Source organism: Taeniopygia guttata, chromosome 37 (genome assembly GCF_048771995.1).
Source record: "Taeniopygia guttata chromosome 37, bTaeGut7.mat, whole genome shotgun sequence".
Classification (NCBI taxonomy): domain Eukaryota; kingdom Metazoa; phylum Chordata; class Aves; order Passeriformes; family Estrildidae; genus Taeniopygia; species Taeniopygia guttata.
Genome location: NC_133062.1, coordinates 6558143 through 6584104, shown reverse-complemented (window position 1 = coordinate 6584104; position 25962 = coordinate 6558143). Strand labels below are relative to the sequence as shown.

The 25962-nt window shown below is 47.8% G+C and overlaps 1 pseudogene; it reads left to right on the top strand.

The window, feature by feature from the left end:
- LOC140681564 (uncharacterized) overlaps positions 1–25962 on the top strand; it is a 115951-nt pseudogene that overhangs the window by 7838 nt on the left and 82151 nt on the right.

The window sequence follows — 25962 nt, the reverse complement described above, 5'->3', positions numbered from 1 at the left end:
GGAGGGATTTCTTTCCCTTCTCCTTGTGCTGCCGTGGTTTGGTTGGTAATAAATTCCCTCCCTGTGCCCGGGCTGCGTCTGTTGTCCCCGTGCCGCTGCTCGGGGCGGGATCTGTCCCGTTCCTTCTCTGCACTCCCGGGCCTCTCCTCAGCCAATGAGAGAATGCGGTGGACAAGAGTCAGCCAATCAGAGAGAGCGGCGCTGATGACTCAGCAGTTGTCGGGCAGACCCGCAGCAGGCAGTGTTCCCCACCCGGACCCCGCCCTCCCTGCCCAGTGCCGGCCCCGCCGTGGGGTCCCCCCAAGTCCCTCCCCAGTGCCCCCATAAACTGGGCTGGGTTTAACTGGGAAGCGTTACTGGGAACACTGGGAGCAGGCGGGCAGGGGCAGAGTGACAGCAGGGCTGGGGGTACACAGGACCCCCCAGAATCAGCGTGGGGATGGAGCGGGGGATCCCGGCTGGGCCCGAGGCCACGGGGAAGCTCTGCGGCCGCCGGCGGCTCAGGAGCTTTGTGGGCAGAGAAACAGGGGTGACACCGGGCTGGGGGCCCCAGGTGGAGCACCCACAGTCTTGGGGAGAGGGGACATGACCCCCGGGACCCCCCTTGACCCACTTGCACAGGTAGAAGCTGAGCCCCAGCACCAGGGAGACAAAGCCCAACTCGTAGTCCCTGATCCCCGTCTGCATCTTGCTGCCGGTGGCGTCCAGCGGCATCTCTGGGAGGCCTGCAGGCATCAGGACCCCCCAAAACCTCTCACTGACACCCCCAAGCCTCTCCAAGCACCCTCCTGATTGCTCCCAGTCCACCCAGGACCCCCTGAAACTTGCCATGATCCCTTCCTCACCTCCCCAGGACCCACCAAAGCGTCTCCCATCCCTTTCAGAATCCCACAACCCCCTTCCAGTCGTCTCCACCACCCCAGTACGCCTAAACCCTCTCCCAGTCCCTTCTCAGCCCCACCAGGACTCACCCAAACGCTTCCCAGTCTCTTTCCAGCACAACCAACTTCATCCCAATCTCTGCTTTTCCATCCCCAATGTCCATCCAGCTCCTCCAGGCTCACTCTAGTTCCTCCCAGTGACACCCAGTACCCCCAAACTCCCTTCCAGTGCCCACCAGGACCCCCAGAACCTCATCCCACCAGCTTCTTCTCTGCTGAATTCCTAGAGGAAGACCAGGCCCAGCTACTACCAGACCTTCAGAGAAAACTCCACCCTTCTAGAGATCACCACTTCAGCAGCATTTCATCTGCCACTCCAGGAGGAGCAGCCACCATTTTAACTGGACTACTACCAACACCCTGACTCCTCAGGGTGTCAGGTTTCTGCCTCCATCACTAGTTTCATTTGTACTAATTGCATTTTTTAAATTATTATTTTTATTTAGTTTTTTTCCTGGTAAAGAACTATTATTCCCTTTCCCATATCTTTGCCTGAGAGCCTTTTGTTAAATTGTGGTAATTCGGAGGGAGGGGGTTTACCTTTTCCATTTCACAGGAGGCTTTTGCCTTCCTTCACAGACTCCTGTCTTTTCAAACCTAGACATGGGCCTTGTTTTTTTTCTATCCCTTGTGTGTGTGTTGTGGGCTCGGGTCTGGCTCTAGATTTTCTTGTGGGCAGGGCTGGCCCTGTTGGCCGTGCGGAGCCCCCGTGGTTTTCTGGGCTTGTGCCAGAACGTGTTGGGGTGTGTTGAAGGGCGCTGCTGAGGGGCTGCCAGGTGCCTATGGCACACCGCCCTGAGAGCGCCCGGTCTCGTCTGATCTTGCAATGTAAGCTGAGTCTGGCCCAGTTAGTACTTGCATGGGAGACCCCCTGGGAATACTGGGTGCTGTAGGCTTCTTTTGCTGCCTGCTGGCCAGAGGGCCTCTGGTGCTTGGGTTTTCTTGGGCAGCCATGGCGAGGGGCAGGAGGGAAGGGGCACGTGGGCCTTGTGTGGTTTTTTGTGCCTTGTGTGTGTGTTGCAGGCTCGGGTCTGTCTCTTGATCCCCTTGTGGGCAGGGGTGGCCCTTTTGGGCTTGTCGAGCCCCTTTGGGGTTCTGGGCTTGTGCCTGGAGGGTGGTGTGGTGGGCTGAAGGGCGCTGCTGAGGGGCTGCAGGTGCCTATGGCACACCGCCCTGAGAGCGCCCGGTCTCGTCTGATCTCGGAAGCAAAGCTGGGTTGGGCCTGCTGCTGCTGGGGGCAGCGAGGATGACGTCGAGGATGACAACCTCTTGCTCCACCTGACCACCGGCAGGCTGAAGATGGTGGCCTTTGATTCTGACATCTCCTTTAAAGCCAGGTTCCACAGGGAATTTGCAGATGAGTCCTCACGCAGGGGGATGCTCCCAGATTTGGGCATTGCACAGCCTGGCTGGGAACCAAAGGTTCCCCCTTTGCTGGGGCAGATGCAGCTGATCCTTCAGTCGGCTGCCAGGCTGCTTTTGGCAGGGCTGGGGGCATGGGCTGGGGTGGGTACGAAATGGGAGTGGGCTCCTGGCCCTGCCAACAGCCCCCAGCACCCACCGTGCCCCGGGTGGGGCTGGGCTGGGGCAGCCAGCCCGACACAAACAAACCCCCATGGTGGGAGCAGAGGTGGGACTGCAGAGCCTGTGCAGGGGCTGCTTTGCTTTGCAGGCAAGGAAGGGCTTGGGCTGCTCCACTGCCCTTGTTTGCTTTGGGATCACCATGGGGGCAGTGCAGGGGGGAGGGAGAAAGCCTGGGCTTCCCTCACCTGTGGGTGGGTTTTTCCCTGGCATGCAGGGATTGGGCCTTCCCCAAGCCTCTGACAGAGATAAGATTTTTTTACCTTTTTTCTTGTTGCCCTATTTGTCTGAAATCTATTTTTAATAATTTGTTGTTAGTTTTTATAGAGGAAGCATTCTAGGTGTGGTCCAGTCTGGATCAGGAAGTGCGGGGCACCGCGGGCAGCTGGGACAAGGGGACAGGAGCCTTCAGCTGACGGGACTTTCTGGTTTCTCTCCTTGCAGCCGGGCTCTGCGGGTGCTGAGGCTGCTCTGGGCTCTGCCAGGACCCTGCTGGAGCTCAGCACCGGGCCGCAATCAGCCAAAGGAGAAATGGGGTGCCCTGCAGCACAGACTTGCTTGAGCATTTCAGCAGCACAGCTCAAGTTTGCAGAGTGTACACCTCCAAGGGAAAACATGCCACCACCCAAAAAATAAACTTGTTCAATAGCTTCTGAAATGAAATCAATCTGGGATGACCCCAAATGACGTTTTGCACCTTGCTCAAGCTGTAGCTCAGCCCTTCTCTGAACTGTTCTCTCCCCACCTGCCTTTTACTTCCCAACTGCTCCCTCTTTTCCCCCAGTGAGTTCCCAGCCCATTCCAGTCTCCATCACACTGTTGCCTTCCTTGGTGCCCCTCACCATGAGGAAGGGCGAGCCCCAGGCTTAGGGACTCATCCTGTCTCTGGCTGAGGAGCAGCAATGTCTCAGAGGTCCGGTGGGATTTTAGTGTCATTCAGAGCTGCTCTCCAGCCCCCAGCTCTCCTCACTGCTGAGTTCCCACTCCCTTTTCCTCATCCTTGCAGCAGGGTGAGCTCTGTGAATCCCCTTGAGCCTCCCCACTCTTCCCAGCCCACACACCCACCTCAGTTAGGCGGAAGCTGCAGCTTCTCTGTCTCCTCTGGCACACCAGTGCAGTCCCCTGTGCGGGGAGCCCCAGCCCCAGAGCACAGCACTCAGCAGTGCAGTCGGGGCTGGAGCAGCTGCCCTGCAGCCCTGGCTTGGCTCTTTGTGGCAGGGAATGCTCCCTGTGTGCAGCTGTCCCTGCAGGATGGCCCCAGGGCAGAGCCCAGCCGGGCTCCCCCTGCAGCCCCTGAAGCTTGGGGCAGACAGTGGTCCCAGAGCTGAGGTTCACGGGGAGCACCTGGAGCTGTGCCTCGCACTCTGTTGCCGTGTCACAGTCTCGTGTGCAGGGGCAGCTCCAGGGCCTTCTTCCTCTTCCTCCACCCAGGCCAGCTTGAGCTCTCTTGGGGGTCTCTGCTCCATGTCAGTGACTGGATTTGTGGCTACTTGCAGGAGAGATGCCTCAGAAAACTCCGAGTCAGCAAGTCCTGCTTTCGTGCCTGGAAGGCACCTTCAAGAGAGAAGCCTCAGGAAGGCTCAGGACAGCAAGTCCTGCGCTCTGGTCTCGAGGGCTCCTGCCACAAGGACAGGAGACTCCTGTCAAGGATTGTGCTATGGCCTCGAGGGCACCGGCAGCAGGGATGGGAGATGCCTCTGGGGCACCAAGTCCCACACTCTGCCCTCGAGGGCACCTGCAGAAGAGAAGCCTCAGAAAGGCCACGGGTCAGCAAGTCCTGTGGTCTGGCCTCGAGGTCAGCTGCAGGAATAACACCTCGGAAAAACTCCGGGTCAGACACTGTTACGGTAAGCTCATGGACACCCTTTTGTCCCCCCTTTCCTAGAGCCTCTGTGATTCTGATCAAGATAACCCCTGGATCCTCCTTCCTGCCCCAACGGGGTTGGTGGGGAGCCAGGAAAGCCCACCCTGTCCAAAACCTATATAGACCCCTGAGACTTCCTGTGCTCTCTCTTTTGCCCCGCTCTCCCATGGACACCACAGAATAAAGAGAGCTGTTCCAACACCCTTGGGATAAGAGCCTCTTTTGAATATTTATCCCTCTCCTGATATTCCTCCCCTCACAGCCTATACCTCTGAGCTGGTCAGATTCTTTGGGGGCTGCGTGGAGGGGGGGAAACTACAGAAATTACAGTTGGCGCCCAAACGTGTGCTGCTCTGAGCCCACGAGGAAGCTGGACCCCCTATTTCGGTGGAATTCAATAGCTTTTGGGACAGTCAACTGCCCTGGTACTCTAGCTGCCTTTAAAGGCTTTGAGTGACAGGGACAAGTCGAGGCCCTCTGCCTGAGTACCCCAGGAAGAGCCGACTGGAGAGGGAACCCCCAGAAGGTTTCACAGACAAACCCTGCAGTTCACAGGCTTGGTGAGTTCTCCGTTCATGGCACCCGGGACCGCGCCTGGCTGGGAGGACTGACCATAGTGACTGCGGGAGGCTGCTTGCGAGAGGGGGTGCCAGGGGCTCTCTGCAGATCAGCGTGGAACCGGTGGGCTGCGCATACCCACGTTCCAGGGGGAGAAGACACGGGAGGAGAGGGATAGAGCTGCTCCGGCAGCAGAGGGATGAGCGCCCCTCCCCCTGTGCCCCCCCCGCTCGTATTTCCACGGAGGGAAATTCAAATCATTCGTGCTGTGTTATTAACTCTGGTGGAGATTAGACCAGTGATACGAGTAAAGTCATGGGTACAAACCTGTCGCTGGAACAAAAGAGTACACTAACACATCTTAGCAATATTTTAAACAATGTATCGTTCTCTAAAAAGCTTCTCCTGCATTTTGTGTGCTGGCTAAAGGCAGAAATACCAAATTTTACGGTGCAGGAACTGAATTTGCTTTCTTTTTGGAATCAAATTGGACAGATATTAACTTTAAAAGTCAAAAATGGTGAACATAAAGTTTCTCGATTTATTCCGATATTTTTACAAGCACGCAAAAAGATTTTAGAACAGAAAAAAGCATACAAACGCAGATCCACAGTTCTAATACTCCCTTTTCCCCCTCCTGCCCACCTCCTCAATACCCCAACCCTGAAAACCCCTCACCCACCCCTTATTCCTCTCTGACACCTTGCTTTTCCGAGAAATATAGTCCGGAAGTCGCGTTAGAGAGCAGCGCAGCGTCTCTGGAGCACACGCGGCCAGATAATGGCGGCGGCCATGTGCTTCCACCGGCGCTGGCTACTCCATCCCCCGCTCCCCCTCCCACTCGCATTCCTTTGCTTCCCCCGCCTTCCGCCCCCTCCTCCGCCCCCACCCCCTCCTCCCTCCCCTCCTCCAATACCTCCTTATCTCCCACGGCAACACCCCACCCTCCTTATCAGTGCCAGCCCCCGTGTTGCCCCGGGAACAGGGGCGGGGCCGGCCCCTGCACTCCTCTGAGCCCCAGCGCGGAGGACAGCAGGGCGGGGGCAGGGGACGGCAGCCCAGCGGCTCAGAGCCGGGGCGGGGACCGAGTTTGCACTGCGGGGCAGACAGCCCGGGATAGGTGTGAGCTGCTTCTCACCGGGGCCGGGGGGGGCGCTGGGGGGACATAACCCTGCCTCTACCGAGGAATCTATACCATCTGTAGCTCCAGTGGTTTATTTAGGGAGAAGAAATGGTACCAGAACATATCAGCCTTTACCATACAGACAAAACAGAAATCTGTAAAGTTCAGAGAGAATTTGGGAGGTCTAGTGAGATTTTTAAAGGTATGATTAGAGCAACCTTCAATTCAAATGAAATGGTACCGAAAGATATAACTGATTTGTTTAAATGTTTACTAACATCCTCTGAATATGACATATGGGAAAATAAGTGGAAATTGGCTTTGGAAATAGTTTTGCAAGAAATACAACATACACCCAGTGAAGCCATTGACAGTGATGGTCAGCCCATTACAATACATCATTTATGTGGTACAGGGGACATACAATGTCCAGAAAAACAAACCAGACTGTTATCTAGATCGATCTTGGAAAAAATCTGTACTGCTGCAGAAAAGACTCTGTATCAATTACCAGGCACTGAGGTTGAATGCAGCTATATTAACATCAAACAGTTTCCTTCTGAGAGTTTTTTACAGTTTGTGGATCGTTTGAGAAGCCAAGTTGAAAAACAGGTGCAACACACCAGTGTGCAAACAGAGTTGATTAAAGAAATGGCTCAGAGGAATGCAAATGAGACCTGTCGTAGGATTCTTCTCAGCCTTCCTCTTGATCCAGCACCGACTCTCCCAGGTGATCGAAGCCTGCGCTAAGAGAGCAGAGCTGCTTGATAATCCCGTCAGTCCTAGAGCACCAGCAGATTTACAGCCTGTTGCCACTGCTGCATCAACCCCAAGGAAGCCACCCAGATCATCACAACAGCTGCAGCACATCATCTGCCTGCGTTGCAAGAAACCAGGACACTTTGCCAGAAACTGTCCTCAAAACCAGAACCAGAGACAGATCAACAAACAAAAAAACTAAATGCACAGCGCGTGCCCACTGCTACGCGCAAAGATATAAATGTAGCGGGACCAAAATATGACAATGCCTCTCTCTTAACAAATAAGGGGGAGGGTGGGTACCATGGTGGGGTGGGGGAGAGAAAAATAAAAATGTGAAATGTATTGCTAACAAGGTTTGGCAGCCACTAGGCCGACCACGTACAGTGACTGCCAAAGGATTTCATTTCAGAAACACTGATTGGAAAGTCATTATAGTGGACCTGACAAACAGCTCACAAGACCTGCAGGCGTACGATATGGAACTGGACAGTGAGTATTTTGTTATTGGGGACACAGCATACACACCTCCTGAGATTGAAATAGTTCCCACGATTACTAAGGGAAAAATATCCAGCCTTATGCTGTTGGCACGTTGCTTGTACCCTCCATTCTATCTAGAAAAGGGGCAAATTCTGGCACAAGCCATTCCCATCCCAGTGGAAATCACAGTAGAAGGAAAATCTCCAGAAGTCTACTGGGCAGAAGTAGTAGGAGAGGATAAACCCTCCATGGCATGCAACCTAGCACATGGGTCAGAGCACCTTCAGGTGGAAGGTGTTCTGGACACAGGTGCAGACATCACGGTGATACCCAAAACCATGTGGCCATCACACTGGGAATTGCAACCTGTGGCAGGCAAACTTCAGGGTATAGGAGGAACTACATTGGCAAAAATTTCTAAAAATGTAGTGCAAATTGAGGGACCTGACGGGAAATCGGCAAGTGTTCGCCCATTTGTGGCAGACTATAAGGCTCCTCTGTGGGGGAGAGACACCATGTCCCAGTGGGGAGTCCAGTTAATCATTCCTAAGACACCCCAGGATTTTCAGAAGTAGCCACTATGGAGCGCCGTACCCACAAGTTAAAGTGGTTGGATAACACCCCAAAGTGGGTAGCACAGTGGCCTTTGAGTAGAGAAAAACTCGAGGCGCTTGAAAAACTTGTGGAGGAGCAGGTAGCTCAGGGACACCTGCAAGAAACAGACAGCCCTTGGAATTTCCCAGTCTTTGTAATAAAAAAGCCTGGGAAGGACAAATGGAGATTGCTCCACGATCTCAGAGAGATAAACAAAATTGTGGAGGACATGGGACCTCTCCAGCCAGGGATGCCTAGTCCAGCTATGCTTCCCCAGGACTGGAAATTGGCTGTGTTAGATATAAAGGACTGTTTCTTCCAAATTCCATTGCACCCTGAAGATGCCCCGAGGTTTGCATTCTCAGTTCCTACTGTCAATAGAGAAGCCCCGATGAAATGCTACCACTGGAAAGTTTTGCCCCAAGGTTTAAAATCCAGCCCTTTCATATGCCAACAGTATGTAGCAGCACTGCTGTCTCCAGTACGTGCAGAGAGAAAGGATGCCATCATCCTTCACTATATGGATGACGTGCTTGTGTGTGCTCCCAATGACTCTATACTCCAATACACGCTTGACCTAGTGATTAAAGTTTTAACCTCTGTTGGATTCCAACTGCAGGAAAACAAGGTTCAAAGAATGCCACCTTGGAGATACCTGGGCCTGGAAATTTCTGCAAGGACTATTGTCCCACAGAAATTAGAGATTAATTGCAACCCCAGAACATTAGCAGACCTCCACTCGCTGTGTGGGTCTTTAAATTGGGTAAGGCCCTGGCTAGGCCTCACAAATGAAGATCTGGAACCTCTTTTCAATTTATTGAAGGGGGAGAGGGAGCTGGCCTCCCCCAGGGAACTGACTCCAGAGGCAAGGACAGCAATCGAAAAGGTACAGAAGGCCTTGTCAGAAAGGCAGGCACATCGGTGTGACCCAAATCTGCCTTTCCAGTTCATTGTTCTAGGAAAGCTGCCACACCTGCACGGGTTGATTTTCCAATGGATCAAGGGGCAGAAGGACCCACTCTTAATCATAGAATGGGTTTTCCTATCGCTCCAAAGATCCAAAACCATCACTAGGCCACAAGAGCTGATAGCAAAGCTGATTCAGAAGGCCAGGGTGAGGTTGTGTGAAGTAGCAGGGTGTGACTTTGCATGTATTCACCTTCCAGTCAGGCTTTCTGAGGAGGGAAGGAACTCTCCTGAGAGACTGACCAAAGGGATGTTTGAGCATTTGCTCCAGAGCAGTGCCAGTCTCCAGCTATCTCTGGACAGCTATAGGGGACAAATATCAGTCCATGCCCCGTCTCACAAGTTGTTCAATGAGGAATTCCACCTGATTCCTCAAGAGAAAAGGAGCCGGAGGGCACTCAGGGCTCTCACAGTGTTCACTGATGCCTCTGGGGCTTCCCTTAAGTCGGTGATGACTTGGAGAAATCCACAGACTCAGCTTTGGGAAGCTGATGTTGAGCTTGTGGAGGGATCCCCCCAGGTGGCTGAACTGGCTGCAGTGGTGAGAGCTTTTGAGAAGTTTTCCAAGCCAATCAACTTGGTGACAGACTCTGCCTATGTGGCAGGTATAGTGTCCAGGGCGGAGCAGGCTGTGCTCAGAGAAATAGAAACATCTCTTCAGGTTACTTTCAAGGCTAATTTATTTAATCTCGCACCGAGAACATCCATTCTTTGTGATGCATGTGAGGTCACACACTGATTTGCCAGGTGAGATTGCAGAGGGGAACCGAAAAGCGTACTCCTTCGCTGCACCAGTTGAAAAGGCAAGTCTCCCTGATGTCTTCCAACAGGCAAAGCTGAGTCACGAGCATTACCACCAGAACGTGCCAGGTTTGATTCGGCAGTTCCAGCTTACACGGAGTCAGGCCCGAGCCATTGTGACCAACTGTCCTAATTGTCAGCTCCAGGCGGTGCCATCCTTAGGCATGGGGGTAAACCCCAGAGGCCTTGGCAGCTGTGAGGTATGGCAGACAGACATCACACACATTCAGAGTTTTGGTCGCCTTGAATGCATTCATGTGAGCGTGGACACATTCTCAGGTGCAGTGTATGCCTCTTCCCATATAGGACAAAAGGCTGCACATGTCAAACAACACCTAGTGCAAGCATTTTCAGTATTGGGGGTGCCAAAAACGATCAAAACAGATAATGGCCCAGCGTATGTATCCAAGGAGTTTCTGGAATTTCTCCAACAGTGGGGAGTAGAACATAAAACTGGCATTGCCCACTCCCCCACAGGTCAAGCTGTAGTCGAGCGTGCACACCAGACGCTCAAGCAGGTATTGAAAAAACAAAACAGCTCAGCTCCGTGGATGTCTCCACGAGAAAAGCTCTGTAAAGCTATGTTTACTATCAATTTTCTGAATTGTTCATTCGAAAATGTGAGTCCACCAGTTGTGCGTCACTTTAACAGTAGCAAGCAGTTCAAATTGTCTCAGCATCCCCCGGTCTTGATTAGGGATCCAGAAACTTGGGAAACCAAGGGTCCCTATGGACTTGTAACCTGGGGTCGTGGCTATGCGTGTGTAGCTACTCCCTCAGGCCCTCGGTGGATTCCCCAGAAGTGGGTGAAACCTTTTGTCCCCAAGAATCCAGGTCAAACAGAAGGGGACAAGAAGCAAGTATCTGATGCTTCAAAGAGAAGACGTCGCCGGATGGGAGAAGAAGAAAGTTCCTAGGCATGAATTCCTTCCGGCAGAAACAGAAACTTTAACATGTTCTTAAAATGTTTGTTTTTCCTCCTAGAGAAAACCTACCTCCCACTCAACCCTGTGATGAACCCCATGCGAGTTGTCATCCTGCAAATGCTGAAGAGAATGTTCAAGGGATGGGGATTCATGGGGTGGTGGACATCTGTTGTTAGATCAATTTTGTTAGTCTTTGTTATTCTGTTCTTTGTAACCCTAGTGTTCGGGACCCTGCTCAGGGTTAAATTGAGCCCAGTGAATTCCTGCAACCTTGTTTAACAAATAAGGGGGAGGTGTTACGGTGAGCTCATGGCACCCTGTGCCCCCCTTCCCCCGGGACTCTGTGACTCTGATCAAGATAACCCCTGGATCCTCCTTCCTGCCCCAATGGGGTTGGCGGAGAGCCAGGAAAGCCCACCCTGTCCAAAACCTATATAGACCCCTGAGACTTCCTGTGCTCTCTCTCTTTTGCCCCGCTCTCCCATGGACACCACAGAATAAAGAGAGCTGTTCCAACACCCTTGGGGTAAGAGCCTCTTTTGAATACCCTTCCCTCTCCTGGTATTCCTCCCCTCACAGCCCCATATCTTTGAGCTAGTCGGATTATTTAGGAGGCTGCGTAGAGGGGGGGAAAACAACAGAAATTACAAGCGGGAAGTGCCCAGCGTAGGAGCTGGAGGTCTGGGCAGAGAGCCTGGCCAGCTGGCTGTCGGAATCTGTGGGTATTGGTGATTCCAAGATTGTAGAAAGTCTCTGTCTTTCTGCCCCGTTGCCAAAGAAGAAGCCATAATTCGTCTGTGCTGTTTTCAAGGTTGTTTATTCTTGCTTATCTCTAACATGTTCTGCTGCCCTGCCGCAGGTCTGTCCTGCAGGGCAGCGTGCGGGACTCTGCCCCCAGTGGGATGGTACAAACATTATATACCAGAAACTGCGTGTACTATATTTACAATAATGTGCCAATATCTATCATCTATGTTGAACAGCGTGTTCCCAGCCTAAACCAATAGAAAAATGCCAACACTACAGTGAGACATGGAGGGCATGAAGAAGGAGGAAAAGGACAAGACACACCCAATTCCTCCATCTTGTCCCCTCTGAACCCCTAATCTAGAAATCTAAAATTTTACTTTTGCACCCGTGTCACACTTAATTATTACTCTTATCAAACACTTAAAGCTTGTAATTCATCCTGTAAGATTGAAAACTCCTCTCCATGGACAGAGATCACAGACAGTGTCTCTCGGGGCTCTGTCCAGGGGGGTTCCTGACCCCCTGCCAGGGTCCCAGACCTGCCAGGGCAGCCAGAGGGAAGCCCTGGATTCCCACATCTCCCTCTCCTTTTTGAACCAAGAACACTTCTTTGACAACTTTGTCCATGGTCTGCCTCATGCACTGAGGCAAGGACAGCACAAGCATCAGAAGAATTACAATACCTTATAATTACGTACAACTATTTTCAAAATCTCTTTTCTACAACTGTGAAAAGTAAAACAAATTGAACACACCACCCACCTATGGTTTAATTTTTCTCCAGGTGTGTTTGGTCCTCTGATACCTCTTCAAATTTATCACTCTTGTGTCCATGTGTTCACAATAGATGTTCAGTTGCTGCTTTGTTCTCATTTCTCACTGCTAGCTAACAAATCATTCGATGCAAAAGAAATGACATGGGCATCTTTACTCTGCCCACAACCTCTTTTGATCCAACTGCACCAAGGCCCTTTTTGATGCCACCTGCTGTGAAAGCAGAACCACTCAGTTTTTCCGAGCCTTTTTCTTGCTATTAACATTATCATTGTCACAATTTGGATCACTTCATTCATTAGATTTTTTTTTTTTCTCCTTGCTCTCTTATCAAGGTCATGCTGTGTGTTAACAAAAGATCTTTCAATGCTGCATGGACCACCCTTGATTTTTGCAGGGATAGCAGGCCAAATTCTGTCCCTGCAAATTCAAAAGCATCCCTTTTAGTAGAATGGTCGGATTTTTGAAGGGATAGTTCGCTCATCATTTTGGTGTAATTACATCAGGATGATACATGTCTGTGAAAGAACTCGTTTGGAGTGACATCTATCATGTGATTATTTGTCTCTGTCACTCCCAATGGATTGAATTTGATACAGAATTTCATTTTTGTTGACCCAAAATGTCCAAATCCAGAGGTTCAAAGTGAGCCACAGGAAGGAACTGTGTCCAAACATGCCATCCCTCCACAGGATCTGAAAAAAAAAATTCAGAACCCTTGGAAGGACGTCCCCTGGGACTGACCATTCCTCCACTGGCACACCTACCAAGCATGTTGAAAATGGTTTCTCTGGTTTCAAATGGGTCAGGCAAATGCTGTCCAGACCCGCTGCTTTTGCCAAAGTCTCCCACACAGTCTTTCCCCTGGTTGTCTCATGGGAAAGTCTGTCCTATTGCCCAAGGCAACAGGTGAAGGAATGAACCACACGAACACTATCTGTCTGAATCCCATGTCCATGTCCCCACCCTCTGTGAGAAACCCTGCAATGCAGCAACACCCAAACAACACTTGATTTCCCAGAAAAAAACCCAAGTCTCTGGGTGATCAATCGTTTTCCGACGAGACGTCTGCAGCGTCGTTGTCTGCCTTCATCTGTGTGCTTCCCTCTCTGCTTCTCGGGTCCACGTCCACTGGCGTCTGCACCCGATAAGGTTTCATGTGCCTTGCTGGCATTCACTTCAGTCCTCGTCCTATAGAAACACAAGCGAAACCCTCGCCCCAAGTTATTAATGTAAATGAACCTTCAATCTGTCCTGACTCTGGGTTTCTGATCAAAACGAAAGGATTTTCCCTTAGTTTTTCCTGTGGGCTGTTTGTAAAATATCTGACAATTAGTAGAGTGGGCTCTGAGAAAAAACCATTTAAAAAATTCAACACATTTGTTCAACCCTGCAAAAATTCAACACATTTGTTCAATCCTGCCTCCCCCCTTTTCTGTTTATCCAAGTGGATTTCAGGGTGTGATGTGATCTTTCACTGCTTGCTTGACCTGAGGGAGAATGAAGAATACTGAAAATATGTTTGACTCTCTGTTTTTTCAGAAATTTGTCAAGCACCTTGCCTGTGTAAATTGGACCATTATCTGTTTCTATTTCTTGTTGCACTCTTAATGATATAAATGCTTATAAAAAATGTCTGCAGGTATGTTCTGTGGTCTCCCCTGTATATAATGATGCAAAAATCGCCCCTGAAAATGTGTCAACTGAGATATATAAATGTTTTCGAGTCTCCCAAAGGACACATATTTTCTGGCATCAGTTTGCCACAGCTGAAGGCTTTTACAAACCTCTCAGATTGACCACTCCTGTAAATACAGGAGACTGCACAAACTGGCATACTGGCAAGCAGATTTCCTTTGTCTGGCTTTCAGAAAGGTGAAAGGTTCCCATCAATGCCTGAGCATTTTTGTGAAAACATGCATGGCTCAATTTTGCTTGCTCAAAAATGTCTGGCAGTGTCTACAAGATGGGCATTGTGAGTCTATTTACATGAGCATTCCCTTTTACTAAAAACCCCGGAAGTGAAGAATGCACTCTGATGTGTTTATTAATGTTCTCTGTTTTTTCTAGGATTATTTTCATGCATAATAGATATAAATATAAAATTTCCTTGTCTGTATGTTTTAAAAGCGATTTCTCTAATTGTTTGACCACATTTGCAACATACACTGAACTTGTGATCAGATTGAGGGTTCCTGAAATAACTGAAAAACCCTGACTATTGTTACCAATTTTTCAACTTGTGGTGAACCTTGTACCATTGTGATACCTGATTCCCATTTCCCTGTTTTTTGTTTTTTCCATGTGACCACTAATTTGTGAGTTTTTTCCCAAACCATCAGTGAATACTGTCATTTCTTCCATTGGTTTTTGGCTTCTTTTTGGTTTTTTCCTTGAAACTCACTTTTACATTTAACATTTTGTGTGTTGGAAAACGAACTGTGCGAACTTCTGAATGCCCTAACAACGTGATTGAAAAATCTTGCGACTTTGGATTGTCCACTCAAAATATTTCTTCTTTAAATGTAAATGAATGATTAAGAAATCTTTCCCTGACATTGTCAGCAATCTGGTCTCTGCCACAATAATGATCTGAGCTCCCATCTCTAAATCTGTAAGAATTGTTTTTGAGGGTCTGCAAACTAAAAAACCCCACTTTCAACTTCTGTGAAAACATTAACAAAATCCTTGCTCAAAGCTACTTATTTGAATGATTTTTTTTGTTTTTCTCAATTTTATCTGTCCAGTGTCTAGCACTCTCTTCATATTTTTCTCAATGATCAGCAAAATCAAGTCTACAAAATAATTATATCAAGAGATTAAAACATACAAAATCTTCAACCTCATTTCAGCCTTATTTCAGGCACTTCTTCACTCCTTTTCTTTTTTCTTTTTCCTTTTTTCTCTCTTTCTCTTCTTCTCTTTTGAAACAAGAAAGTTGAAATGTAAACCATAATATAGAACAAGACAAAATACCTCAATAATAAAATGCATAAAACTTATTAAAATCTATAACAATTCAAGAAAATTCAAAAGAAAGAGATTCTAAATAGCATATATAAAAATGAACAAAGCACGATCATTAGAAACCTTGTGACAGCAATTCAGAGTCTGCAAACAGCTGAAACATTTGTTTTCAGTGAAAATCCTTGGCATCCTTTCCCGGGCAAGGCTGGCAAGTTTCACCTCAAAGCTGTGTCAGCTGTAACATTTGTAGAATCAAATTGATGGGTCAAAAATGACCTGCATATCATTCATTTTTGTGCAGAAACCTCTGAATTTCGCTGGCAAACTCATCTGTCCAAGTTAAAATCAGGGTCTGGCCAGGACCCAAACTTTAAACTGGAGAGATGTCCCTTAACATATTATATAAAACAAAACTTATACCAACAATACATATATAATACTTAAAACATAACAACCTATTATAACATTTTCTTATAAAATAAACACTCGAAGTTCAAACCGAGAAACTGGTCAAATGACACAAAGATTCATTTTTCTTGAAACTCTTTTGAAGGAAAAGGATGCCAATTGAAGAAATCGTAAGATTAACAATGGCAAGAGGTTGTCAGAATGCTTCAGGCACCTCTCTCTGAGATTTTCTGAAAAACATTTGAGAATGATGAAAAATAGAAATGCAATGGTTCCACTCACAAGAGATATAAAAACGAATCAGGAAGTTCACCTAGAAAAATGCACAATACAGTTAAAATCCAAAATGAGACTTCAGAACTGGCATGTAACCTGGATAAGATTACATAAACAACAATAAAACATACGAGAATTCACTATGAAAAAAACGAAGCACAAATCTTTACCTGATAACATGATAAAATTTCTTAACAATAACGTTTATAGAACACTTATATAGTTAAAAATAAAGGATTTGAAAACAAATGCCTTTGTATCACTATACAAAGAAATAACAGACTATAAAACTGATTTTTAAACAATGAAATCAATCTCAGAAAACTCAAAATAAATTCTTTTACAACTCTTATATACTGATAAACTTATAATAAAACAGAAAATACTAAAACAAAACCAAGAATCCAATAAATCCAATAACTTCTCCTTAAATCAATGTTCATTATTACTTTGTGAACTGTTTCAGTCAAAAACTTCTCATTCTCAAAGAAAAACAACTAAACTTTGCTGCCAAATAAACTTGACCTTTGAAAAACTTAAAATAATTTTTGAATCAAACAGTACTTAAACTCAATATATAACAATCTTAGTAAAGAATCCCTAAATTATATTAACTTTACGAAATCCATATGTATCAAATTAACAATATATAAATCCATTATCAATTAAACCTTTATAAACTTAACTTCTTCAGGGCCCAAACCTAAAATAAACTTAAAGTGATATACTCTAATTAAACAATACTTAACTTAAATGCAAACCAACTATATAAAAATCAATTCCATCATTAATAGAATGTTAAAATACAACCTAACTTAAACCTTAATATAATAAATTACTAACATTTCATGCTATTTAATTCTCTATATCAATTTTCATTATGATATCTCTTTTTCACATTGTGTTCCACAATCATTACTTGTCATCACACCGGCTGGGCGTGTCTGCTCGATCAATTCTGTGACCTAACTGAAAAATCTGGGGTTAGTGTTTAGAAACATTGGGGAGATTTAAAAAAGGCCTTGTGTTGACTGGTTTTCAAAAAGCGACTGACTGATAGAATTTCATTTCAGGGTGAAAATTGGGAGTCTCATCCGTCAGCATTGCTGTAGGATATTTGCTGCTTGTTGTTTGCTGTGGCTGTTGTAATTTTTTTTTTTTTTTTTTTTTTTTTCCTGTGGAGAAGGGTTGATCAAAGGAATCCCTGCAACTGGCTCTGCTCAGCCCCCATCTGCACCGGCATGAGAGCACTGGGAGCATTTCTGATGCAGTCAAACCCCTCTTCTGCCTGCATTAGGATGGCTGCGCCCCTCTCTCTTGCTCTCCCTTCCTGCTCACACCCGCTGTCAGCTGTGCCGAATTCGTGCCTGCATCCTCTCCAAACCCAGCACCCACATTCTCAGCCACTTCCGCGTTCGCTTTAACTCTCGCAAACGCATGTGCAGCCTTGATTCACCCTCTCTGTCTGTGTCGCCATGGGAACAAGGGAAGGAACCTCTGCACCGATCGCGCCCGCCTGCACCGGCTCCGCGCGGCCGTTCCTCGGGAACACCCCCCCCCCCATTCTCTCTGTCAGGCCTGGCCCACCCCGGTCTTGCTCTGGGTCGGCTCTCTCGGTCCCCGAACTGCCGCTGGAGCCCAGCGCGATTCGGTGCTCTGCTGACGTCATCAGCGCGCGCCGCCGCGTTCCGCGCTGTCGCAGCCCCGCGCCGCGTCCCGCCCGGCCCCGCGCCACTCGGGTCTCCCCCCGCGGCCACCACGCAGTCTGCGGACGGCTGGCTGGCGGCCACCGCCGCCCCCGACACCGTCTGCGCCCGTGCCCGTGCGTTCGAAATGCGAGAAATCCCCGCTCCGACTTCCGGGTTTGCTCTACCGTCTCGCGCATGCGCGCTGCCATGGCCGCGGCGACAGGAGAGTCCAGCTCTCCGTCCAGCCGCCGGCCTGGCCAGCACCGCTGCTGCGAACTGGGAGGTATTCCCCGGCACCTGCCGGACGGTGCTTTCGCACTCTCACGGATTCCCGTCATGGAACGCATCACCGGGCGCTCCGGGCGTCTGACCGCCCCATCCGCGCTTCCGCCGCCTCCTGCGTCCACGTGGTTCCCACTGCCCCCCCCCCTCGCCTGCACCGCGGGCTGTTCTGAACTCCCCACCCGCGCAGCTGCGAGAGTTCTCTCCTCTCTCTCACTTTTCCCTCCGCTCTTCACTCATGTCTGCCCCCTCCCCCCAGGAGCCGCCGGCGCCGCTGCCCCCCCACGGTGGGTTCGGGCTCGGGCAGTGGCCAGTCCCTTCCCCCACCGAGGGCTGCGTCTGTGCCTGGCTTAACTCTCACTGTCTGGGGAGTTTCTGCAGCTGAGGAGCTTAGAAATTGAGATTTGAGGGAGTTTTGAGGAATAGTGTGAACCCGGAGACACAGGACATGATGAGACACCACCCCCCCTGATCCTCTTCGGGAGGCAATTTGCTTCCCCTGGTGAGGAAAATTGCCCGAAGCTGCTGGCTGGTCCATCTTCCTCCTTGTGCTCCCATAGGAGCCTTAGCTGTTTAGTCTAAAATGCCGCGTTGTGAAAATGACTCTTATTGTCCTTGCTGAAGGCAAAAGTTTTTGCGGCAGTCTTATCTTTTTTTTTTTCTTTTTCCTGTGGCTCGGTAATACAGTTGCTTATTGATCCCTTACCAAAAATTTAACTCAAACAAAAGATGTACATCTGTGTGCGGGTGAGTATACTGCACCCACAATAACAAAGCTTTCATCTCATTTGAGGCTATCTCTACCAGATGGGTAAAAGTCTTGCCCTGTAGGGCTGAAAAAAATTTTTTGTCTGTCCTTGGGAGCATCCCTTCCCCATGTTCTTAATTTCAACCATTCTCACCAAAAGCTGAGTCAGCACAAGGTCAGTCCGGAGATGGCACTGTTCATCGTCCAGCAGGTCACAGGCGAGAAATCCCAGGCACGCTTCTGGTTTTCCTCCTCCTGGCTGTCCTCCAGATGAGCTGTCTTGGTGAAGGTCAGGTTCTTATCTTGAGCTTTTCGCTCCCTCTCCTCCCGGAATCTGCCGAGAGCATTTGTGCTCTGTTCCTCTTCCTTTCTTTATTTTTTTGTTTTTCTCTGCTGATGAAGGTTGGAGGTTGTTTGATGTTTCTTCTTGTTCTTCTTGCTGATGCCCGCGCAGGGACGCCAGTTGTCGGAATCTGTGGGTATTGGTAATTCCGAGATTGTAGAAAGTCTCTGTCTTTCTGCCCCGTTGCCAAAGAAGAAGCCATAGTTTGTCTGTGCTGGTTTCAAGGTTGTTTATTTTTTGCTTATCTATAACATGTTCTGCTGCCCTGCCGCAGGTCTGTCCTGCAGGGCAGCGTGCGGGGCTCTGCCCCTCAGTGGGATGGTACAAACATTATATACCAGAAATTACGTGTACTATATTTACAATAATGTGCCAATATCTATCATCTACGTTGAATAGTGTGTCCCTAGCCTAAACCAATAGAAAAATGCCAACATCACCAAGAACATGGAGGTAAGGAAGAAGAAGGAGGAAGAACAGGATCAGGTCCACTTTCCTCCATCTTAGAACTCCTGACCCCCCTGTACAAAGTAAAACCCCCCTGTACAGGTGTTAAAACCCCCCTGTACAACACTAAAAAGTTTTACCCTCTAATTTGTGACTACTTTTACTATACCATCTAACCCTCTGTGACTGCTTGTTCCACCTTCAAAGTTGGTAATTCATTCCATGGTTCAAACTCAAAATCACAGCTGTTTTCAGCTGCTTGCCAGGGTCTAAAATGCTTCTGACCAAGGCCTGGAACCTCTAAAAATGTCTGAGGGACATTTTGAGTTCCGACAAGTAACAACACTAGCATGAGTTTGCTCCATCTCTGGTAGTGTTGGTGCAGTGATGAGCAAATTATCCACGTAGTGTAGAATCACTGATCTGGGATACTTCTGTTGAACTGGAGACAAAACCTATGCAATAAAATATTGGCAAATTATGGGCAAATTCTTCATCCCTTGAGGCAATGATTTCCAGTGGTATCTCTGCATAGGTTCTCTTCTATTGATGACTGGAACAGAAAAGGCAAATCTTGGAGCATCATTGGGATGAAGTGGGATGTGGAAAAAACAGTCCTTTAAATCAATGACAACAAGTGGCCAATGTTTCGGGATCATTGATAAAGAAGGAAGTCCAGGTTGAAGAGGTCCCATGTCTTCAATCACTTCATTGATTCTTCTCAGATCATGAAGCAACCCCCAGGAGTCTGATGTCTTCTTGTGGATGACGAATACTGGTGAATTCCAGGGACTGTTCGTGGGAGTGATGTGACCTTTCTGTAATTGTTCCTTTACCAATTTTTAAAGAATATTAATTTTTTTCTCTGTTAAAGGCCATTGATCAATCCATATAGGATGATCAGTTTTCCAGTTCAGCTTTAAGGTGGCAGGTTTTGAAGTGGTTCCCATCACAGGCCTACTTCCAGTTTTGCTCCCCACTGGGATAGGACATCTCTCCCCCAGACAGTAAGAGGCTTCTGAACAACAAAAGGACTCACTGTCACTGTTTTTCCTTCAGGACCTGTAATGTTAATCATGGATGCACTTTGCAAATACACAGTAGCACCTCCACTCCCTGTGAGGAAACCTGCAGGAGCTACAATATCCCTATCAATAGGCCAAAATATGTGAGAAATTACAGTGACATCTGCACCAGTATTCAGCATACCTGTAATGTAAATTGTTTTACCACGATGAGTCAGACTACAAGTCAATTTTGGTTGGCTGTGGCCCACACATTGCACCCAAAAGACCTCAGGACCTGAGGTACGAAATGGCACAGACATAATTGAATTCTCTGGAAAGTTGTTTTGCTTGGGTGTATTAATGGGAAAAAGAAATACAATAGGTGTTTTTGGTGGTATAACCATAGGAATATTAAGTGCAAGAGCTAAAATTACTAGCTCCTCATTACAATTTACTGAAACAACAGTTGCAACGACTGAAAGTCCTAAAATTTTGTTGCTGGCTTTGCCCAGAATCAAAAAATCTTGCCTTTGTTGAAAGAAATTGATAAATCCATTAAAAATGCTTTCATGACAAAAATTATTTAAAAGGCATATCAATTTTGAGGGGGCCAATTCGAACCTTGAACTAGACACAGCACTTGAGGTGCTGCCAACCAGTGCTGAGCACAGGGGAAGAATCACTGCCCTGATCCTGCTGGCCACACCATTCCTGATCCATAGGAGTGCCAGAGGTTGGATGAGAGAAATGGTGGGGAGGGGTGGGGACAAAGTGTTATTGATTATCAGCCATGAAGGCTCTTGATTTTCATATCTGTCCACACTGCATGAGAAGGATGCTGGGGGTCAATATCAATTTGACATTGCTGATCTCAATCCATAAAGAGAAAAAGAAAACTTAACAGGAAAAAACTATTCTCCCTGCATCATTTTCAATATACTATACATTCACTTTGAAAACACATTTGAAATCTGTCTAATTTACCACAGAAGAGTTGAAAACATCAATTATTCCCAGGCCCTTTCCTTGTTCAGGCATTTTGAACACGTGTTTATGAGCTTTTCACACTGAATTCCTGAACTGAAGAGCTCAAGAAAGAAGAGGCATTCTGGAGAAGTAAAATTCTTCAGCAGCCTCCAAGGGGCTGAGGATCCACTGTCATCAGAGCAGCAATGAACAGAAATGGGCACCGCTTTGTGGCTGCCCCAGCTCTGGGATGGGCCCTGGGCCTGGAGCAGGAGCAGCTCTGCAGGGCCCCAAGGCCGGGGCTCTTGTGCTGGCCTGGGCAGATGGGATGCCAGGAGGGGCTGCAGAGCTCTCAGCACCTCAGCCAGAAGGGAGCAGGGCAGCCAGGGAGCTCCTTTGGCCTTGGCCAAGCCCCTTCCCCCATGGCTGGGGCTGAGTCCTGGCTGAGCTGCAGCTGCTGCTGTGCCCTTGGCAGGGGCTGAGGCCGTGGGGCAGTGCCCAGAGCAGCCGGGCCTGAGCAGAGCTGTGGGGCCAGAGCCGGCTGGGCTGTGCTGGGGAGAGGCCCTTGGTGCTGCCCAGAGCTCAGGGCAGCTGGCAGAGCTTGCAGGGAGCTGGGCTGGGCTGGGAGAGCCTGGCACAGAAACCATCAGTGTCCATCTCAGCCTGGCAGAGTGTGCAGGGGCAGGACTCAGCCCAGGCCTTGTGGGGCAGGGCCAGCACCTGGGCAAGGCATTGAAAACAGGCAAGAGCCCGAGAGAGGAGGCTGCTCTGTGCCCTTGGGGTCATGGACAGAGCAGGGAGGGGTCCCAGGACATTTGTCACTGCTCGTATCTGTCCCCAGCTGTGCGCAGCCCTGGCTGCTGAGCTCAGATTTGCCCTGGGCTGAGTTTGGCTGTGGCCCAGCTCCATCCTCCTGCGGGGCTCAGGGCCGGTTCCCGGCCATGGCCAGCCCTAACCAGCCTCTCTGCTGGCCCAGAGGCCAGCAGAGACTGGGGCAGGGCTGTCTGTGAAGCCCCACAGGTGCCACGGGCTCTGCAGGAGCTGGCAGAGGCTGCCCAGCAAGGAGGCCATGGGGCACCTCAGGGTACTGAGGCCTGACAAGTAGAACTGCCTGTTCATGGGCACACAACTGATGGAAAGGAGAGCAGGTTTTAATATCTCTCCATTTCATAACATATAAGCAAATCTTTATTATCTGGGTCACTGGAGCACTTTGAAGAAATGGTAATGTTTTCCCACCCAGAACAGTAAAGCCAGGGAATCTCAGAAAAACGGAAAGCTGGACAAGACAAACGCAGGTTCAAACCAATGTGGTTAATCAAGCGTTTTCCCTTTATTCAAGATAAGGCGGTAGTTTATATAAGCTTCCACATAGTTTACAGAAACAAAGACACTCTAATTGGTAGGCTAACATTGTTTACCTTTCCCTTAAAACGGCCTACACTTTACACCATAAAACCTATACTAATTCACACCCAGACAACTCAGTGGTCCCCACAACACCTTAAGACTATTTTCTATCTGCGCCACAAGCCCTGAATTTCTAACTGCGTCAGAGGCTTTGAAGGCCACACCAGGCCTCAATCTGAGGCCTAGCCTGGAGTAGCTCAACTTTCACAGTTCATGCCCTCTTTCTTTCAAAAATGCTGCAACAATTCCCTCTTTTTCTTTTGAGCTACTCAGGCTGGAGTGAAGGCACAATGAACTAATTTTTGCACACACTGTCTTTGACCCAGCCAGAAAAACCTGAAGAATTGAGCCAGTTATCAAATGAAGTGTCCATTTGGAGAACACTGCGTTTGGCTCGTTGAGTCTTCTGAGGCAATTCGAGAACCTGATGTATGGTGGGAGCAAAAAGCATCAACCTACCGATATAACATGGGCCTCCCCTAGCATTTTGAGGGACTGCTGACCAGGCTCGGTCTCCACAAATGAGGAAGGTTCCTGGGGGCAGTTTTTCCTGCACTACCTCTTGGAGTCGAATTGTTACAATATTCTAAATAGTTGTAATACAATGGTGATCTGGGAGACAATCAAGTGTTGTCATCTGTCAATTTTCCATTTTCTTGAGTTGGTTTGGTAGCATAAGATCCAAATATCAAACAGTAATTTCCTGGGACAGAACCCAAAAGACCAAATTCTTGAAAACTATCATCAGTAAATTTAAGATTTTGCACAAATGCAACAGCTTGCGCTCCCAGAGTGCTATTTAAATTTATTTGAGCTCAGGTCCAAGTCTTGAACTCTGCCATGGGACCCAACGAGACTCCAAAATTAAACAAGTACGAAATAAAAACATTGAGGCCCACCACATTCTTCTCAGGTTCTTGAATGCCCTGTCTAACATGAAAGAAACAATCTTAATTCTAAACATAAACTATAACTTCTAATAAACTAACTTCTGATAAATCTAACTTCACACTTATGATATTTCAACTTATTTTCTCTGAACTCTACAAAATTAATTTTCATCGGAACAGGATTCATCACGGGATGTTCCAGGCGAACTGTTGTCGTTCACATTGTTATCACTGCGAGTTGATATCTTTTTCATCTATTTCTAAAATTCTGTGTCTGCCTTTTCGTATCAATGCAGCGAGAGCATCTGTCCTGTCCATCACACGACTTCTTGGTTGGATGGGTAAAAACACTCACTCAAGTAGAATTTCTGCTGATCCACGTTGGGACCTCCCTCTTTTTCTTTTGCCATTGAAAGACAATGGCAAGATGAACAGAAAAATCACAGGCATTACTAAAACTTATTAAAACTTAGCAAAAAAAAAATTCTATAACATCATTAAAAACACACTTATAAAAAAAAACTCAAAGCCCACGATCTTCTGTGGGTGAAACACAAATCTTTGCACAATCCACTTTTGCTGTGCATCCTCTGATCCACTTGTGGAGAGATCAGTGCCCTCTTGCAATTGATAAGTTCCACATTCTTCACTGAAATCCATTTAGATTCTGCACCTGTTAAAACACAAACAAACCCAACACCCCCACAGGGACTGGAGGGTCCTCTTTCAATTCTGTTCCCTAAAACTTGTATGAAGAAATGGAAATATCAACATCTTTGTTATAAACATGAAAAAACATTAAGAACAAAACAATGCATATAGTAGAGAAACTAACAACAAATAAAAATCAATCAAATAATACACAATCAATATTACATATAAAATCACAGTTACCAAGTGCTACACTATCAAATTGTCATCCCAGAGTCTGCAGCAGCTGAAAAACCTTAAAACAACAGAGATTTGGATAAAACATGTCCGGATCATGCTTCTCCAAACTCCCTTTGAGGCTCAGCTGTCCTGTATGGTCAAATTGTCAAGCCAAAAGGACTTGAATACCTTTTTGATGCAGAAAACACCTGGATCAATCACACCATCCACGTAGAGCCAGAGCCTGGCCAGAGCTCAAACTCTAATTGGAGGATATGTTTAAAACAAAAGTCTTAAAAACAACAGTTATAAGTAAAAAACCTTATTATTAAAAATTTATCAAAACATCAAATGATTGAACCTGTCTAAAATTTGTTTCAAGACAAAAATTCTCTAAATACAACAAACCTTTTCTTCAAAAATCTGAAAATTTGAAGTCTGAAATCTTGAACCAGAACTTGGACTATAAATTTTTAGAAGATGAACTGCAGCTGCATAGAAAATTGAATAAAGAAAACACATGAGTAGTTAAAAAATCAAACACACAGGATCCTGAAAAATACATCAGACAACTTACATTATATGATCAACCTATTAACAAGAAATGTTTAAAATAGTTTAAAACAATCTTGTCAAGCATTCATATAACATTAGTAACAATCACTACTTATCATTACCTATAAAAGCTTGACAATTATTATTTATCTTATTATCTATAAAAACTCAAAAACAGAAGTTGTGAACTCAATGCCAACATTCCATCTGACTGACTTTTCTCAAATCTTTGTTTTCAAAGACATTTTTAGCAATTAAATCATTATTAACATTTCTATCTCTTTTTTTTTTTCTTCAGTAATTTTCATCCACATTGTATTTGAAATAACTTTGATTTGCATAATGTCCATCCCTCTTGGTTTCTTGGAAAACACTCAGTACTGCTATACTTTTTCATTACGTCTTTTGTTTCCTGCGAGGAATTGAAAAAAAAAAAAAAAATTCTGTTGACATTTTTGCTGTAGTGTTGCCATCTCGCCATCGGTGGCACTGCTGCTCTCGGCCTTGTTGTTACCATGGCAACCAGGCTGTGCAGCACCTCCGCCACCATTGCTGGGTGCTGCGGGGGGGGGGGGGGGGGAACGGGACGGTGCCGTCTCGCTCCCGTCCTTGCTGCGTCACTGTGGGGATGGGCGAGGAGACGCTCCTGATGCGGCCGCGCCCCGCCTGCTCCGACTCCAGCGCGGCCGAGCCCCGGGGAATGCCCGTCTCCACCCTTGCGCTGTTGCTCGGCAACAAGGAGCCTTCTGTCTCTCGGCCGAAGTCCGCTCCGCCCCGGGGCCGCCTCAGGCTCGGAGCTGGCCGGCCCCGCTCTGCCTGGCCCCGCTCTGCCTGGCCCCGCTCTGCCTGGCCCCGCTCTGCCCGGCCCCGCACCCGCCTGCCGCTCCGCGATCTGCCCGGGCGGCTGGCCGGTGCTCACCGCCGCACCCTGCTGCTCTCCGCCACAGTCCGTTGCCTTAGTTCTGCCAACCCGTTCCGCAAGGGA